Genomic DNA, 19,010 nt, shown 5'->3' on the forward strand with positions numbered 1-19,010 from the left:
GCACTGCCCAATAAAATCTCTCGTTATAAAAGTTTTTACATTTTTAAAGGATCATACGCAAAACTCTTTGTACTCTCACATTACTTTTTCTGTAAAAGTCAGAACACATGTTCATGTCCCAAGGAAGCTAATATCATTATAGGCTGTAGTTTGCCCCATTACAAGGAAATTGCTGCTTCCTCTTAACTATAAGTACTTAATTGTGATTAGTGATTGACAGGAGAAGCCTCCTGGTGTGAGTCAGTGCTGTAGTCAATAAACATACCATATTAAAAATACAGGATTCAAGTTAAAAAGACATTTTCCTGATTAGTTTACAAGTATTTTCTTCTAGTATAAGCAATTTCTTCCAAGTCATATAGACTGTATTTAATCCTCCACTTTAAAAAATCATCCCCAAATGATGATGTGCTGTTGTTTGCCCCTAGGCTACATAGGACATATGGATCACTTAAATCTGACACGTCAGATTATTACTCTAATGAGGACATGAACATGAACATGAACACGAACATGATTTAGCCCCACAAAATAAGGATGATTTAGTAGTATTGCGGTCCTTTTCTTTAACAGAGTTGCTCTAACCTGTAACATTATCATTTTCAATTAATATTTGTGGCAGTTTCTTAACAGCTAAAACCGTCTAAATTATTATTGTTATTATTTCAAATTATACATTGTATACAAAATACTTTTGGGGAAAATTAATTACATTCTCTTAATTTCAATGAAAATGGTTTGGATGCTAAAAGGTTAAGATTTTGAATCTTGAGTATTTTGCAATAATATTATGGCAACCTCCAAGCATATGGAAAAAGAGTTTTTTCTCGGGAAGCTCAAATTCAAACACAGAACAACTCTTTTTGCATATTTTTTCTGTTTATTTCCAGAGTTCTGTTTTAGCTAAAATACATAGTCTTGGCAAAATTCCTTCCATACATGTTTTCCAGTTTGATTTTACTGTCAGTAAGCTTTAAAACATAAAGTAAATGCTTCTGAGGGGAAGAAAGGAAAGGAAAGGAAAGGAAAGGAAAGGAAAGGAAAGGAAAGGAAAGGAAAGGAAAGGAAAGGAAAGGAAAGGAAAGGAAAGGAAAGGAAAGGAAAGGAAAGGAAAGGAAAGGAAAGGAAAGGAAAGGAAAGGAAAGGAAAGGAAAGGAAAGGAAAGGAAAGGAAAGGAAAGGAAAGGAAAGGAAAGGAAAGGGGAGGGGAGGGGAGGGGAGGGGAGGGGAGGGGAGGGGAGGGGAGGGGAGAGGAGAGGAGAGGAGAGGAGAGGAGAGGAGAGGAGAGGAGAGGAGAGGAGAGGAGAGGAGAGGAGAGGAGAGGAGAGGAGAGGAGAGGAGAGGAGAGGGAGGGAAGGAGAGGGAGGGAAGGAGAGGAGAGGAGAGGGAGGGAAGGAGGGGGAGGGAAGGAGGGGGAGGGAAGGAGAGAGGGAAGGAGGGAGGGAAGATCAAGGTAAAAGTGTGATTTGACAGAATGAAGAAGTAACAAATTGAGCCTGTTCTCTAGTTTCATTTTGGAGATGGATGTAATCATTGCATATTATCCATATTCAGAAGTAGGAAGGGTTTCAATACAGTTGTGACTGGAGCAGAAAAAGGAAATAAAGTGAAACTAGAGCCACATGAGAAAAGAAGTGAAAAGAGTTCAAAAACATCATAAGCTACTATATTGCAGATGACTGTCAAGTAAGGAAGATGAAAATAGAATATCAATTCAGACTTCTACACTGGAAGACATCATTATATCTTCTGTAAGAATAGTTTTATTAGAGTGAAAGTTATGGAAACTGTAACTGAGATAAAATAAAACAAAGAAAGGGAATCCAACAAAAAGCAATCATCATTATCATTTTTCTCTTTTTCCATCTTGGCAATGCCATGGTCAATGTGTAAAATCCTAGGCACCCAGGCAAGTATAAAATATGTGAGGAATCCACAACTCATCCTGAACGTGAGGCTGGAACTTAGCTCAAAAGCAGCACAAACTGCCAGTGGGTGTAGTTAGTCCCGTTGTCTAATTGGATTTGTACAAGTTCTGGGTCTCACTGACAGTCCAAACAGAGCTTAGAAAGACTTAGTGGAGGACTCATGGCTGAGTCCTTCTGTAGGCAGGATTGCTCATGGGAATGTCCATTTTTATTCTGAAAATATGTTTCAAACAGTTATTCTAGAGCTTGGGTTATGGAACAAGAAGCCTTTTTACTGAATTTACACAGATAGTTGGGTGACTTTTCCTCCCAATTCTTATGCAATTCCTTCAAGTCGTAAATTACTTTGTAAAGCTAAACAGTGTTATAATCTTTAAGACTTTCCTATTTCTAGTGATGTTAGCACTGATGAATGAAAAATATTTAATAATTTTGGGATATATAATTCTAGAAATAGCACTAGACTATTTCCTTTTATAATTTGTAACGTGGCCAGTAGAACTGTAGGATATTTTGGACAAAGTCCTAGAAAATGTCTCATTAGTGATAAATAATCTAGTAGTTGAAGAACATATCGGAGCTGCTCTTTTTTTTTTTTGTCTGGATATATGAGTTGATAGGGTAATTTCAAATATTATACACATAGTATATATGCTCAAGATTCTTAAATCATTTGACTTTATATGTATTCTTGTAGTGCTCCTTAGGACATGAAAAGATATTTTAAGACATTAGAAGAGCAATAGATTAGCATAGCTGGGTATTAATGTGGGAATTTCAATAGATGAATGTCATATTTAAAACTCAGCCTCTTTAATTATTTATACCTAATGGATATCTCAGTTTGTTCAGTAGAAAGAATACTGCTAATTTTAATTCCCATGAATTACTGCCTCAGAGTGCACTTAAAAATATTCTCTGTCATAGACCCCCAAATTATGGGAAAGGAGATAAAGCAGCTGTTACTGCTGTTGTGTCAGGCAACATTTATTTGGCTAGACCGCTTTTTTTCATACTTCTTACAGTAATGTGTGTTTCAAAAATACAGATTAGACACAGTGATAAATCTGGATCCCTTCAGTGAGCCTGAGTGTCTGCATTCAGTTACAACCTCCTTAAAATACAGTGGTGGATTCCTGCCTGTACCACACTTTCTGAGTCCCAAATTATTTTAACAACTACTCTCCCCAAGACTCTGAGCTTGTTTCAGAAACTGGAATGTGAGCCCTCAGAATATTCAACCAGTACCAACAGATACCCACCAAAGGCCTTTGTTTTTTCTCTTGTTGCCTTCTTCTTAAGTGTCTGTCTCAATTTATGAGGGACTCCATTTAACTGACCTTATTCATCAATTTATTTTTATTTTAATCAATGCGTGGTGCTGCCTTGTATGCTCCACAGAGAGTATGTCTCAGAGAGTATTATCTTCATCATTCTCCCAGGGAAGCTCTAAGTCCTTTATCCGTTTTACTTTTTTCTGGTATCAAAAAAATTTCCACACAATTAAACTAACTTTCCTATTGTGAGGGTGTATAGAGTTGCGCCCAGACTTTCTTCTCTTTTGTCTAGAGACAAAAATCTCAAGTTATATCTCTGGATATTTTGGAGGTAAGCCACCAACTCAAAATCAGTACAGTTAAAGGCAGCTCCCAGGCTTTCCTTCCAAGTCTTCCTCCCATTTCCTCTCTCACTGTAGACAACATCTCCATGCTTTCTGCCACACAGCACAGATCTCTCCCTAGGTCTTCACACGCAGACAGTCTGAATATTGTACACTGATTTTGTATGGTGTCTTTGAGATAGGATGTTTTCTGACTATACATGGCTAAAATTCTAACACAAACTTCATTTTGTGCCTGAACTATAAATTCCTTTTCTCTGAACTTGATAGATTCCGTATGATACTGTTGTTATCCATTCAGGTTAACACCCTTTTTTTATTAACTTCAACACAAGGTACCAGTTTTGAATGTCCTTACCAGCTTAACCACAGGCTCTTCTCATCTTTACCAAAATGTCCACTGTATTACAAATGATCCTTGATGACAGAGTAAAGGCTTTTTTTTTCTTTTTTTTTTCTTTTTTCTTTTTTTCACCACATTGATACTTTTGCTAAAAATGTTGATTAGTAGTTTTTATTATTTAGTTCTTAACATCCTTCTGTGTCTAGGCATTGGAGTTTTTGTCTCATTTGCTTAGAGTGTAAGATACTTCTGGCCAGGAGGCCATCATTTCAGTCTGTGTTTATACTACAGTGTGAGTCTGATCCATGACCAAGGTTCCTGCAAGCTATAGTAAAACAAGTTATAACAGATGGGTTTCCCAAACTCAAACACTTTAAATGTCTTTGTTTTTTTCTTTCTTTTTCTTTTTGTCCTACTGTCACTGGTAAAAGAATAGAGTGATCAGATTCTTTTCTACAACACCATATGCTAGTTGACACTACAGGAATGAAATACTGAAAAATTAAATGTCAAAACTAAGTGCTAACAGGAACTGAGATTTCTGAAGCTGTAAACAAAAATAAGCATTACATGAGAAAGATGCATTTTCCTTGAGATCTTTCTCAGCTGATGTCTTATATCTTACTTTACTTCAGGGGGGAGAAGAATAAACAAACCATAGCAAAATGACACCCTTACCCTCACTCTGTTCCTTCTGACTTCTCAACTCTTCCAGTGTTGGTTTATCTCTTTCTTATAGTTCCCACCATTTTTTGTCTCCTTAACTCCTCATTTTCTATCAGAGTTCTCCAGACTAGTTCAGTTTGTAACATTGTTCTTCAAACCACTGATCATTATGTTCCTTGCACAAAATTATTTACTGTATGTCCCTATAGTCAGACCATTTATTTCAACAGAATATTCCAATTTATTCCAGTCTCCCACAGTGATAAGGTTTTGGAACAAAAGCCACTGGAAAAAAAAATAAAATAAAATAAAGGAAAATAAATAAAATTAGGGAGTATATCTAATATGCATGTATCTAAAGATTATAGGGTTAAGATTGATTTGCTGTTTAACATAATTACTTCTAATTCTAGTATGTGTACATGATATTCCCTTTGTTCTTTTTTAGCTTTTTGTAGGCAACATACAGATATTTTTGTATCTTCTCCAGAATTTTTAATAGTTTCCAGTGACTATTCACGGAGCTTCATTTTGAGCCAAAGTGTGTCCATTCTGCTTTCCAACCTATGTGCTATTTGCTAGTTATTTGGATGTAATAGACTATTTGGTTGTACTTTCTGCTATCCTGTTTTGTCTGCCCTGTCTATGTTCTATTCTTATAACCTTCAGAGAATATTTTTGGGCCACATCCAAGGCTGTATTTGTTCAGGTGAATTTCAGGAAATTTCAGGGTGAAATAATCCTTCGTTCTTACAGTCTGTGGAGAATTTAAATAGATCTGTCAGAATGATGTCAGGTATTACTATCTGGGGTTATAAGCAAACTGATATTTAAGGAGGAAAATTGTCTAAACAAATGAATGCCTATGAAGTTAATAGTTGGGAAGATCTATGAGCAAGAGGAAAAAACATTATATCAACTTTTCCATCTAATATATTACTTAATCCAAAGTGTGCTTGTTTGACGTCTCAGTTTCCTGTTTGTATAATGCATACGTGTTAAGTTCTGGTGATGAATTATTTGTTTGTGCAGTTGGGTTTCAGATAATCAAAATAAAATGTTTAGATCTGCACATCAAAGACAATATTGTAATTCACTAGTGTTAATACCTCAGTGCTTTGCTTGAAGGAATCAACAAGTTCCTCACACTGATTCTAATAAATAACCTTTTCAAACTAAAAATAAAATAGCTTGGTATGGTTAGATCTGTCGGAGTCCCAGACCTTGGTGGTAGGGACAAACTCTGCAGGCCTGCTTCTGTATACTTGTTTGCTGGTCTATGTCCTGCTGTAGGTCTCTCTCACCAGTTCACACGCTGGAGTTACACCTGTACAAGTATTAATGCACTTCGTGCATCAACAGCTGGCCCTCTGCATACCTTGTTAACACTGCCAGCCTGCCTGCTTTAGGCTTTTTGACACCTACTACAGAATTACGCAGACAAACTTCTGAGCTCTGTACCATCCTGGGAGGGAGGTCTCATGTCCATGGGGAAGGAAAGGAAGGCTCTGCTAGCTGCTCCATGTGTTAGATGCTCCAGTGGACCTGCTGGCCCCTCTGGCCATGCTGGCAGTTAGTGCAGCCCAGCCCTCCAGTGTTTTTGGAGGACTGGTTCCTACCTGCCTTCCTACCTGCAAAACCTGCCTGCTGCTGGCTGTTATCCTAAACACCAGGCTTGGTCAGCCCCACAGCCCAGGACCCAGCTTGCCACAAAGGTTTCTCCACTCAGGGCAGTGTGGTGAAAGCTAAGTGTAACGATCAGTGCTGATGACCAGACAGCACCCCGTGGGACCAGGCTATCTGACAGCCCAAATTAAAATGTTCACAGCCATGGTTGCCCTTTGGATGGGTTACTGTTTTCTTAAGATCAGGTGCCACCATTCCTGTTAGTAATTACATATCTGATTGCTGAGCCTGCACACGGGCACTAGCTGATAGCAGGGCTGCATAACTGCTCCCGCTGGGTATTTTTGAGTAGCTTGTCTGGACATTTCCTCTGGGATGCTGCAAGTGTGCCATTTGGTTTAGCATTTGCACTTTCAGACTTTTCATTACTCCAGCTGCAGAGATGCTAGCACCAGGATTAATGCTTTATGGATCATTGTAAGCTACACTTGTTGGGTACCACATCCCAAAAGGAAGCTGTCTCCATTTAGCCAGGAGAGGACATTGCATTAAAATGTGTCTGAACCCTGACCTCCCTGTGGAGACCCAGTCAGGAGTGTCTCTCTTCCCTTTCTTCTCAAAACACTTAGTTCTCTTCTGAAGGCAAACAATGAATGGAGGAGGAAGAAAAGGCTGCTGCCACCACTGGATCCGCTATCACAACAGCCATCACATCATTCCTTATCCCATCTGTAAATCGCAGTGAAACTTTTAGGTGGTTTGGGCACACACAGGTGCCTGTCTTTAGAAGCACGGGGAACTTCATAAATGGGTGTAACAGGGATGGCAATAATTATTTCCTTTCATTATAGGTAATCTCTATTAAATCAATAGGCACTTCATTTTATCTTTTTATGAGTTAGTAGATGACCAGTGATCAGTAAGAAACATGTTCTTTGCTACAAGAGTATTTGCAATGCTGTTTTTATACTCCCCAGTTTGATGTTATCGATGGACTCTCACGGCTCTAACACATCCTTTTGAAATGGCACGGGCCTTTTATCTGTTTGGGAAAACACTCTGATCCAGAAGTGGTAGAAACATCTATCGCAGAGAGCAGCTCAAAGTGTACTCAAAGGCTGGAATGCAAAATGCATTATAGCTTTTGCGAATCAATACATCTATTACATTCATTTTGTATTACCAAATAACATTATAACTGCTCTGTTTGTTTGAAGTCTCTAGGGTAAAAATATTCTTTAAACAGATGTTTATTTTTGGACGGGCCTATTGAGTTGTCTCCTATTGTATGTAAAAGTAGCTACTCTCAGAGGTCACAGAGAGTTCAGCTTTACAAAGACACCCTTGTTTTGTTAAAAATGAATCTTTGGAGTCTTTAATAGGAACAAGCTAAAATATACTTAATAAAAGTTTGTTAGAATGTTGCAGTTGACGACTCCTTCAGAAAGAAAGGGGAAAAGTAATGCAAGTAAGGTTTGGAAGATAAACATAGGCATGAAAGCATTGCTCCATTTTCCTAAATGTAAATACCTGTATATGTTTTTAATAGCTCTGCTACGTGAACATTATTCTTGTTTATTTGTGCTTGTTTCTTCCTCTTCAACCTACATACACGCATGAAAACACTAACAGGCTGTTGGCTTTCTAAGCAGCAGGCACTAATCAAAAAGGCAGAGGCCCATGACTGGATGCAGTGAGAAGGACTATGCCTCTGCACAGGCCTGGCGAAGACCTCGTAGCTCCAGGCTGCACCAGCCCCTGTAGATCCCCTTGGGCTGTCAGGGTGGAAGAGCAACTACACAGCTTCCAGCAAACGCAGTGTTCATGGAAGATACCACTCTGATAGCTGTGAAAGGAGAGCTTGCTTTTTCCCTGGAGGAGGGCAGAATTGGCTGCAGCAAATTGAGTTTTACATTGGTGTTGCAGTTTGTTTATGCCCTGAGATACCCGGGGTGATTTATTTTATTTACCCGTGTAACGGCTGGCTTATCTACTGCAACTGCCAGTTCCAGTCTAGCAAGTGGAGCTGACTGAGAAAAGCTGTGTGAAGTTATATACACCTGTCACCCACTTGCAGCTACCAGCACGTTACGTGAGGGCACAAGAGCAGGGAATAGCACCGGCACGTGGAGACATGCCCAAGCCCAAACCGTAATTTTCTCTGCAGATATTTGCGGATCACTGCTCTTAAGACACAGAACTAGACAACTTACAACGCTTTAAAAATCACAGAACTCTTAAAAAGCCTGTGTCGTCAGGGTGCTTCTTTGGAACTGGAAGAATGTTGACTGGGATTTGTAAGGGAGACGGAGTGAAAATGACTAGTTTTGAGGGGGAAAAGATTCCAGGGGAAAAAAAAAAATGAAAATAGCAGATTTACAGATAATTTGTCGATAAGCTACCAAGCCACCGGCGGCGGGGGGTAGACCACGGCCGGCCATTTGGCGAACCCCCCGGCAGCCCCGCGGGGCACCCGCGGCCTCGGTACGCCCGGCGGCGCCCCCCGGCTGCCGATGGAGGGGCCGGTGGTGGGCAGGGCAGAGCCGCCGCGTCCCTCCCCTCGCCGCGGCTCCCTCCCTCCCTCCGGCTGGGGGCGGCCGGGTCGGCGCTCGCCGGGATCCCAAACCCTCCTCCCTTGGCGCATGGTGGCGGCGGGGCCGCAGCGCGGAGGAGCCGCCGGGGAGCGGGCGCTGCCCGGCCGAGGTGAGGCGGAGGAGGAGGAGGAGGAGGAGGAGGGAGGGAAGGAGGGAAGGAGGAGGGAGGGAAGGAGGGAAGGAGGGAGCGGGGCGCTGGCAGCGCTCCCTTTCCGTGCCCCCGGGAGAGCGCCCGGGGCCGTGGGCACGGCGCCGGGGCGGCGGCGGGGATGGAGGCGGAGAGCTCCGGGAGGGCGCCGGCGCTGCGGGGAAGGGGAAGGGGAACCGGGGATGGTGCCGGCGCCTTGCTCACCCCACCCCCGTGCGGCTTTTTTTTTTGTCCCCTCGCCCCCAATGGCGATGCTTGTTGAGGGGTCTGGGGGCGGTTTGTTCCCTGGGGTCCTGCGGGGCAGGGAGGGGAGCGCACGGCGCGGGTGTCGGCAGAGGGCTGCTGGCTCGGTGCCGGGGTTTGGAAGTTGCGGGTGTGCCGAGCGAAGCGAACGGCACGGGCTGGCAGTGCTGTGTCCCGGCAAGTGCTCGTCCTGCCGGCAGCCGTGGTGGCAGCGTGGCTGGGCTGCCCCAACCCGGCGAGCTTGTGCTGTGCCAGAAGCGAGCGTGTGAGACGCTGCGGATGCACAGATCCCGCGGGGAGATGCGTTACGGGGAATAACCGAGACAATGAAAAGCTCCGGCTGACCTCATCTGGAAGAAAATGTTATATATGTTAATTAAAAGGTTTGGCGTTCTTAGGAAAACATTCCTAGGCACCATTACAGATGTCTTACTGTCAGCTCCGTCCCAGTCCCGCACTGGGTTCTGGCTATACAAGCTCACACCTGCAGAAGCCCTGGTTTTTTCAAGGGGAAGGTTGGCTTTTGGTCAGGGAAACCTCACAGAACTGTAACTTACCGAGGCCTAAAATCTACTGTGCACAAAGAGGGGTTTATTAGAAAGCGTCAGTGACACTAAATCAATACTCCTCTTTATTCCTCTGAATAAAACATGCTACAAAGGTATAATCCTAATTAATCTCTGGCATCTTTTTGAGTATTTTTCTTTTTTCCAGCCACTGTTAGATGCAGGGTATCTGCATCTGCTCTATCACGGCTGTTGCTAATGAAAGGGTTTTATCTAGGACGCAGTTTCATGGTACGGTTACTTGATTTTCATTGTGTAGGCTAACTGCAACCACTACGGCTTTACTCACATCTCTGCTTTCTTCACAAGTTTTCTCTGTGTTGGTCATAGGGTGTTTTTAATCAGTACTTAGGAAATTGCTCACTTTATCTGTGTTTTTTATTTTTTTATTTTTATATTTTTATTTTTTTTAGTTAATCATCTGTTTCTATTAAACGTTCTAGGACATGCTTGGGTGATGATGTACCCACATATTGGGCAAGTAACAGTAGTGGGTCGATTGTTTTTAAGAATATAATTTACTGTGACTGGACACAGCATTTCTGCACAAGAACATTATATTCCTTTTCTTCCTACTCAATCAAAGCATGTTCCACCACATCACCTAAGTTGCTCTTGATTGTGCTGTGCTGGCAAGCTTGGGTTGGGAATATGGAAGGCAAAGGCTGAAAGGAAGCCAGTAATTGCTGTGGTCCATTTTTGTGTTGTAGCCTGTAGTTGTGCACAGTGCTTGTGGTGCTGTGTACTACAGCAGGGCAGTGACAGATGAAGTGCTGTAGGTCACTGCACAGCCTGGAAGAGCCTCGCTGGCCTGCGGGTCATCCTGTAGCTGGCACCAGGCAAGAAACCCAGTGTCTTGTTTTGTGTACTGCAGTGGTGTAGGCAGTGTTTTTTAAATAATCATTAGATGGAAAGGAGGATTCATGATTTTTCTGAGTGATCTGAAGAACACAATGACTATTCATCAAGCTTTGTATTTCCACAAGTTTCTCCTGTGTTAGATGCGCTCAGTACCAGTTGGATGGCTCCCCAGTGAAAGCAAAGCAGTGTGTGTGACTGGAGGCTGCGTTGAACATGGGGTGGAAGCTCTTAGCTGACTCAATCCATCCCTAGCCCTGAGCAAGCTCCTGGTTCTCCATGGTAGGCGACAACCAGTTTGTAGGACTTTCTTCCTCGTCACCTTCAAGCCAACTCATTACAGGGCAAGAGTGAGAAGCTGTTGTGTCCTCATTCCTTCTTTCCCATCAATGGGGGCTCTCCCCATATCTTGCGTTCTTGCCCCTTTCTTCTCTGCTTTCAATGCCTCCCTTCACCCATAACAGTTCCCATTTCACTCCTTTCTGCCGAGGGGATAAATTGTGTGGCGTGTCAGCATTTTTAACTGGCTTGGGAGCAAGGGCAGAGGCGTTGAGTGGCTGGAAGGTATTACCAGCTGTCAGAGCCCTTTCTTTGATGCAGAGGCAATTGCTGATGTGATTGTAGTTGATAAGTCTGGTAAGTTTCGTCTGGGCCATTTCCAACTTCTGGTTTTCCAGTTTTCACAAAAATTGATAGAATTCTCCCAGGTCATAGTGTCCAAAATCTTCCCTGTAAATGCAGAACTAAAAGGGTGTGTTATTCCAAAATCATTGTGGCACCTTCAGATGAACTGGAATTTAATTGAATATACGCCCTTAGTAAAGGGAAGGAAAAAACTAGTGTTGTTATTATTTGTCTGCTTATGTTGCTTGGGAGCCACCTTCATGGCTCTGAAACCTACAGCAGTTCTATTATTTTATTTTTAAACAATCTTCTAATTACATAATTTCAGTCATTTTCATGTTATGTTGTTGATCATAGTTAATGCATTTTGGAAAATACTGCTGATCTGAGATTTTTCTTAATTGTCTTATTTTCTCCCTAGGTTTAGACTTTAGGAGGTCAGACATAGATCACAGATAAGCATTTTAACACCACTTAATCAGATAATAAAACAATCAATTTTCCTAGAAGTATTTTTCTAGAAGAAGGTTTTGTGGAAAGTAACTCCAAAGAAAATAAATCCATAATGAAAAAATAATTAAGGTATAACTTTGCTGCAAAATTCAAGTAAGTGGCTGCAAATGCAACCAATCTGTGTGAGCAGATCAGGAACATACCTGGAATTCTGAACTTAGGGAATACATGTAGCACTTGAGCAATTACCTTTTCCATGACCAAGCACAATAAATCACAGTAGAAGATAATTAGAGACAGCTGTGTTTTTGACATGATCACTAGAATACTGTAAATGTAAAACATAAATAAATTAGTCTGTTGGTAAAGATTAATTTCTCCAATTTTCCTTGTCTCCTGGTCCTCAGAATCATACAAAAAGTTTCTCTCAATTTGGAGCTTTCTGGTCAAATTAGATGTGAGCTCTTCAAGGGAGAATCCAGAACATTTAAACATAGCTGTGTGGGCAGAGTGCTGCAACAATATTTGTTCCTTGAAACATTTTTTATTTGCATCAGTTTAAATATTTTGTTTGTTTGCATGTTTTGTTTTTTAAGGGTTGAGGGCCTCTGGTGAAAGCATGGAAACTAAATGATAAACTCTGAAATACTGTCAAAAGAGAAAAAAATGGTCTTGGAGAAAACATTGTATAGCGTTGCAACCATCTGAGATGACTAAGTTACAACTGAACCCCAACACACAAGGAAACTGTACTTTAAACTGGTTTTCAGATCATTTTTGCCTCTTGAAGAAAAGATTAATGAAAAAATTTTGCCAAAGCAGCTGTACAGCTTCCTTTATCATTGGTGTCAGTGTCCCATTTCAAGTTATATTGCCTTAATACCGTCATATTATTTTAAAGACTGGAGATATAGTTAGATCCATGTTATATACACGGTATGTGTAGTCTTATCTGTGAAAATGTTTTGGTTTTGAATTAGCATTAGAGTTCATTAATTGGCTTTCATTATGCAAACACCTGACATTGCATGTTTTGTATGTGCTCTCATGCATCATTTATGACAATTCACCATTAACAATAGCTATGCTGTTGCTTTGTTCTAGATGAATAATAGTAAGTTTTGTAGATAAAATCATTTAATGGGCTTTAACTAGTACAATTGATATTTATTTTAAAATTTTATTGTGTGTCATTGGCCTTTTCATCTTGCAAGTTTTTTGGATCCAAAGTAGACTCATATGTTATGTTGCTTTAGGATAATTATTTTTAGTTTACTGCTAATAGAAAGTGCGAACATGTTAATTTTAGCAATAATAACTTAGATGTCATTTGAACTGAAATGTTGCAATGGTTTGTTAAAGGCCATTCAGGTTTTAAAGTAGTTTCATTTAAGAAGTGTGACTTCTTAAGGTAGCAGGGACTATGGATAGCTGTGGCACAACTTCATTCAGTTTCTAGTTGTAATCCCATAAACCTGTTTGGAAAGAATCACCTGTGATGTGGGAGGATAAGTTCAGGCTCTGTATTTGATCTTCTGTTGAGACTGCAGATAGGGTGCCAGTTGGTGCCATCTGTGTTTATAGATTTTGCAATGGTATTCACCAGAAGATTATTTGAAAAGCAAATAAGTTTACATAGGTCAGTGAATTGCTGTTTGCAAGGCTTACATCTGGGATCATTGTAAACACTTTTTTCAGAGTTTGCACTGAGCCTTCTTTCTCAGAAACTGACCTCTTTACTAGAGTGTGTGGTGGTGCTAATGCACTGGGTTTATATGCTTTCAAATACATTCGAGAGAAGCTTAATTTTAATGGTTGCGTGCTTGTGTGTTGGTATCTTAGAACGTGTTTTCCATAGATAATGTCCTATGCAAACAGAAATTTTGTGGAGAGAAAGCTGTAAAAAAAGAGTAATCTTACATTTAGTCTTTTTTTTTTTTCTGAAACAAGTGATATATATGCAGTGTTGTAAACATAGTTACTGTTTTTGCAGTAAAGCATGTGTAAAAGACAAAGTGCTGCAAATGAGAGTTCAATCTGTATGATGTCTGGAGCTTTATATTGGGTTTACATGGCAAGGGTTTTGTAGCAGGGGAGTTGCAGGGGTGGCCTCTGTGAGCAGAGCCCAGCAGCTGCCCCATGTCAGACCAGAGCTAGCTCCAGACAGCTCCAAAAGCGACCCACTGCTGGCCAGAGCTGAGCCAGGGAGAGACACTGGTTGGGCCTTTGGGAGAGCAGATTTAAGGAAGGGAAAAATGGTGTGCTACAGCAGCTGAGAGTGAGGAGTGGGAAGTAGCCCTGCAGCCCCCCAGGTGAGTGCAGCAGGAGGGCAGGAGGTGCTCCAGGCAGGCAGCAGCAGTTCCCCTGAGGCCTGTGGAGAGGCCCCTGGTGGAGCAGGCTGTCCCCCTGCAGCCCATGGGTCCCATATGGAGCAGATCTCCACACTGCAGCCCGTGGAGGAGCCCCCGGTGGAGCAGGTGGATGTGGCCTGGAGGAGGCTGTGGCCCATGGAGAGCCCCTGCAGGAGCAGGCCCCGGGCCGGAGCTGCAGCCCGTGGAGAGGAGCCCACGCAGGAGCAGGGGGTCTGGGGGGAGCTGCCGCCCATGGGGGACCCGTGCTCCATGTGGGAGCAGGTCTTGAAGAGCTGCTGCCTGTGGGCAGCCCCCGCAGGCTCAGTTCGGGAAGGATGGCATCCTGTGGGAGGGACCCCACGTGGAGCGGGGGCACAGAGTGACCATGACCAAAGAGACGAAGCATCAGGGCCTGACCACAGTCCCCATTCCCCTGCATCGCTTGGAGGGGGAGGATTTGAAAGAGGGTGGATGAGGGAAAGTCTTTTTAATTTGCTTTTAGTTTCTCACTGTTGTAGCCTGCTAGAGATAGGCAATAAATATAATCTCCCTATGCTGAGTCTGTTTTACCTGTGAGGATAATGGGTAAGTGATATCCCTGTTGCTTCTTGCCTTTCATCTCAAACCTTGAGCCCCTTCACCCCCTTACCTTTTGATGAGGGGGAGTGAGAGAATGGCTGTGGTAGAGTTCAGCTGCCCAGCAGTGTTAAAACCACTGCAAGTTTACTGAAACAAGATTTCTACAGAATGTCTCAAGAAAGTTCTTTGCATGCAAAGAACAGCATCTTTTTGTACAACTGTTTAGTATTTATAAATAGTGTGCATTGAGTAGTGCTTGTAATCAGTGGAGAGCACCTTATGCGAATTCTCAACTTCAGCCTTCCATTGATCTAATTTATTTCACAGAATAAGACAGGAAGTATACGTGGTCGATGTGACAATTTTAGCAATTGCAGCTGTGTTTCAGATGAGACAACTGATAAAACCTGACCATCATTCTGCACAGGTGGGCCTGGGTAATTTAAAGTTTATAAGAAAATTCTGGTTAGAAATGAGAGCACTTAAATGGAAATTTCAAATGTAGGTTCTAGTCTAAATATTTTAATGTACTTTTTATGTACCTTTTTATGTGTTGAAATTGGTTGCACATATGTTAATTTTAAATTCAGTCATTTGAGGACTTGTTTCTGTGCTTTTAAGAAATCATTTTATCTTGTGAGTTCAACATGAAGTGGTGGGCCAAGTTTGGCATGATAGTGAGGTTATAATTTTATGCTCAATACAAAGTTTAATGCAATGTCCTCTCCCTGTTCCCTCTGTGCATTGATTTTTCTCATAATAGTGCTGCTCTGGTATGGCTTACCTTTCAAGAGTTAACTAAGATCTCATTTTTCTCTCTGTTTTAGGTTTTCTTTAAGCTACTAATAGACATAGTACATGACAGCTGGAGTGCAAGATTTTCCACAGACTGACCAGCTGATTGCTCTGTTGAGATGCTAGATAATTGAGTGGAGGTAGCCAGTTTTCAGAAATGTGCATGAGGCTTGTGTTGAGCATACATGTTTATTCAGTCATTAGTCATGATCATGACTGCATAAAATCAGTGTAATTACCTTCAACCAATCTTTATATCTAAGTGACCCAGACCACATTCCATGACAGCCCTGACAGCTTGAATTAGAGCTTGCCTTTTATTGCAGCCAAATTTGGAGAACAGAAATATCCAGTCTCTCTTGAGTTTGCTCAGTGCAAGAATGGGACATGTTAACGTGAAAGGGTGAAAGTCCAGAATAAAACAGAGCATTAGGAATGCTCTAATTCTTTGATGCTTGACTAGCCCATATCAGCATAATTTATATAGTTTTGCTGTTTCATATTGCATGCATTACACAGTGAATACACGATCTGTTACTTCCAGGATGCATCAGCACTCTTGCACATGCCCACGTGTGTAGTATGCATCTGCTTCCAATGCATGTTTGAGGGATATCTGGAGAAGGTTAGAAAAAAGAAGCCCATGCTTTTGGCACAATTCATCCAGCTTTTGGATGCTCCTAGACTTCCTTTCTTTCCACAAACTTCTTGGATACGGCCAGGGAGAGGGTCTGTATAAAAAGCTTGTGTATGAGCAGGCTGCTTGTAACCTTGTCTTTCCAAGGCAGCCCTGTAACTCTGTTTTTGTTCGTCATCACTGGACAGAAGAGATTCTGATTCAAGTCCCAAGCAAATAATGAGGGAAGTGATTGTTGTGCTTTGCTCTTGTGCTGGTGCGGCCTCACCTCAAGCACTGCATGCAGTTTTGGGTACCACAGTATAAGAAGGGCATAAAACTATTAGGGAGCTTCCAAAATGGTAACAAAATGGTGAAGGGTCTAGAGCGATAAGACCCAAGGGAATGGCATGGAGCTGCAACAATGAAGGTTCAGGCTGGATATTAGGAAAAAGTTCTTCACCGAGAGGGTGGTCAGGAACTGGAACAGGCTCCCCACGGCAGTGGTTATGGCACTGAGCTGCTGGAGTTCAGGAGTGTCTGAACAACACTCTCAGACATAGGGTTTAAATTTTAGGTAGTCCTGTGTAGTGACATGTGTTGGACTCGATATTTGTGGGTCTCTTTCAAGTTGGGATATTTTATGAGTCATATTCTATGAAATGATCACAAAAAGACAGGATAGAAGAAACCTTATGAATTATCCAATCCATTCATCTGCTTCAAGTTAGGAACTTCTATATCTGTTATATGTGACTTGTTCTTAAGGGACTCAGCAATCTCTTTAACATCATCTTGCCATGGGAAATTTTTCTTTTCATATTATCCAATTCATGCCTTTATTGTTGTAGTTTAACACCATCCTACATCTGTCTTGGACAGAGAAGACAGTTGTTTTTCTTATTGAGTGTTTTTATTGGGTTACTTCTCACTGCTTTTACTGTAGTCTGCTTTTTCTTTAAGCTCAGTTCTTTAACCTCAGAGGTGTTTTTTTTTTTCTTGCACACCAGTTATTTTAGATGTATTTCTTGGGTGATCTTTCATTGCTTCACATCTATTTTGAAATTTTCAGCCCAAATTAAGACACCATATGATCTGAGGCTTTAATGACATTGAATAAAACTGAATGGGATCCTCTTCATATTTGCTGAAATAATGTTTTTGCAACACTAACTCTTTTTTCATGTTTAGGCAGATCCTCATCTGAGGACAAGTGTTTTAAGACATCATTCTCACTGCTTGTTTTATTGCTTATTGTTTCAGCCTGACTGCTGCATCTTGCACACTTCTTACTGAAGATGACACTATTTTTCAGGTCATTCTTCTACTTTGAGTTCTCATATCTTCCCCTAACAAACATGCTACCTTCTCTAGGTTATCATTATCTGCTAATATAATAGGTTACTTTTTTTCTGGATCTGTATGGTGTGGACAAATATTTTTGATAACCCTAACTTACAAAAGGAAAGACATTTTTGGCTAAGTCTATTTTTTCTAAATGTAGCTATCCTTTTCATGGAAGATGTCATAGAGAAAAATAAAGTATTTTCATTGTAGAGCAAGTGGTTTAAATTAGCCATCTGTATTGAAGAATCTGTGGAATGAAAAATTCACCAGACTTCTGATGATCCTGTAGATTGGGAAAAGCAGTTCATGGAGATGTTAATGCTCAGAGAGAAACCTCCTTTCTCCTCAAGTCTTTCAGTTAGTTTACAGGTGATGGTGATAACATTTTTCATAAGAAACTGTTGGCCTCCATCCTTAGTTATTTTTGTGATATTAATACTAGACCATTGTGTAATCAATGCTTTTTGAAAAATGCGGTTTTGGGGGTAGTAGCTTTAGTTCTTTAGTACAGGTTGTGTCTGAAAGAGGAAAACGGAAGGGACAAACTCTGGCAAAATTAATTATCTGTAAGAAGGCAGGTTAAAAAATAATTTAAGGAATAAGTTGAGGAGCAGGAAGTCTTCTCAAAAGTTTATAGGACCAACAGATTATTGGGAAATAAAGAATATTTGGGGAAGGTGGGGCAATAGTAGAAAACTAATTTTAAGTTTTGCTTTTTTTGTTTGTGGTGGAAGAAATGGATGGAAGTTTCTGCAAGGGAGTACTTTTTCATGGGAGACTAGTTAGAAGGTCAGTTGCCATCTGAAATGTTGACAGGAGGTACAGAAAACTGACTCAAATAAAATAATTGCTAAATGTGCCATGACATTTTCTGTAAAATGCTTTGGTAACGAAGGACTGAAAATAGTAAACGTGTGGCAGTTTCGGTCGGATTCCAGGGGAGATTCAGGGAACCACAAACCAGTGTGCCTGAAGTCTGTGTGGTGTGTACCAAGGAGTAGGCATGGTGGACACATGCATAAATATGAGATTAGAGAACATGAATTTTTCAAGGAGAATTAATACATCATAAACCTGGAAGCATATAGATAATGGAGATGGGGTTGATTTTTAGGTTTCTGAGATTTCAGAAAGGTTCCTAAGGAAAACAAGCAGCTATCATCGTGGGGAAAAGCAAAGCTTCTTGCACGGGCAAGAAAGAAAACAAAAAAAAGGGTGGACATAAGCAGTTTGTTGTCACAACAGAGGGAAGTTACCAGTGTAGATGTGTATGGATCTATCTGTTCATTTGCCAGTGCTGTTCATTTCTTCATATGTGATTCAGAAGAAATGATAGAGGATAGAATTTGCACGTGCTGTTTTGTTATTCAGGGTAGCAAATATGGGCACAAATACTTTATAAGACCAAGTAACTGGGCAGTGAAACAGTATATGCTGTAAAACAGACTGACTTTTGCTTATAAAGTGATGGCCTCTAAGCTGACTGTTTTCTTGTGGATATAAGAACATACACTTGTAATAAATGCTTCTGTGAGTATGTCACAGTCAAAACAAAACAAAACAAAAAAACGGAATGTTAGGAATCTGCCATTTGTATCCTGGGGGTACATCTTGGGTATTATCTGCATTTCTGGACCACCATGTCAAGAAGGT

General features: G+C 41.1%; 1 protein-coding gene across 1 annotated transcript in view; it reads left to right on the forward strand.

Annotated features, from left to right (window-relative positions):
* Nucleotides 1–8,763: 8,763 nt before the first annotated feature.
* LHFPL2 (LHFPL tetraspan subfamily member 2) overlaps nt 8,764–19,010 on the forward strand; it is a 139,322-nt gene continuing 129,075 nt past the window's right edge. Inside the window, exon 1 of the mRNA XM_035553555.2 lies at nt 8,764–8,886. The gene's annotated coding sequence lies outside the window, so the exon portion shown is untranslated. The remainder of the gene's footprint in view (nt 8,887–19,010) is intronic.

Source organism: Cygnus atratus, chromosome Z (genome assembly GCF_013377495.2).
Source record: "Cygnus atratus isolate AKBS03 ecotype Queensland, Australia chromosome Z, CAtr_DNAZoo_HiC_assembly, whole genome shotgun sequence".
Classification (NCBI taxonomy): domain Eukaryota; kingdom Metazoa; phylum Chordata; class Aves; order Anseriformes; family Anatidae; genus Cygnus; species Cygnus atratus.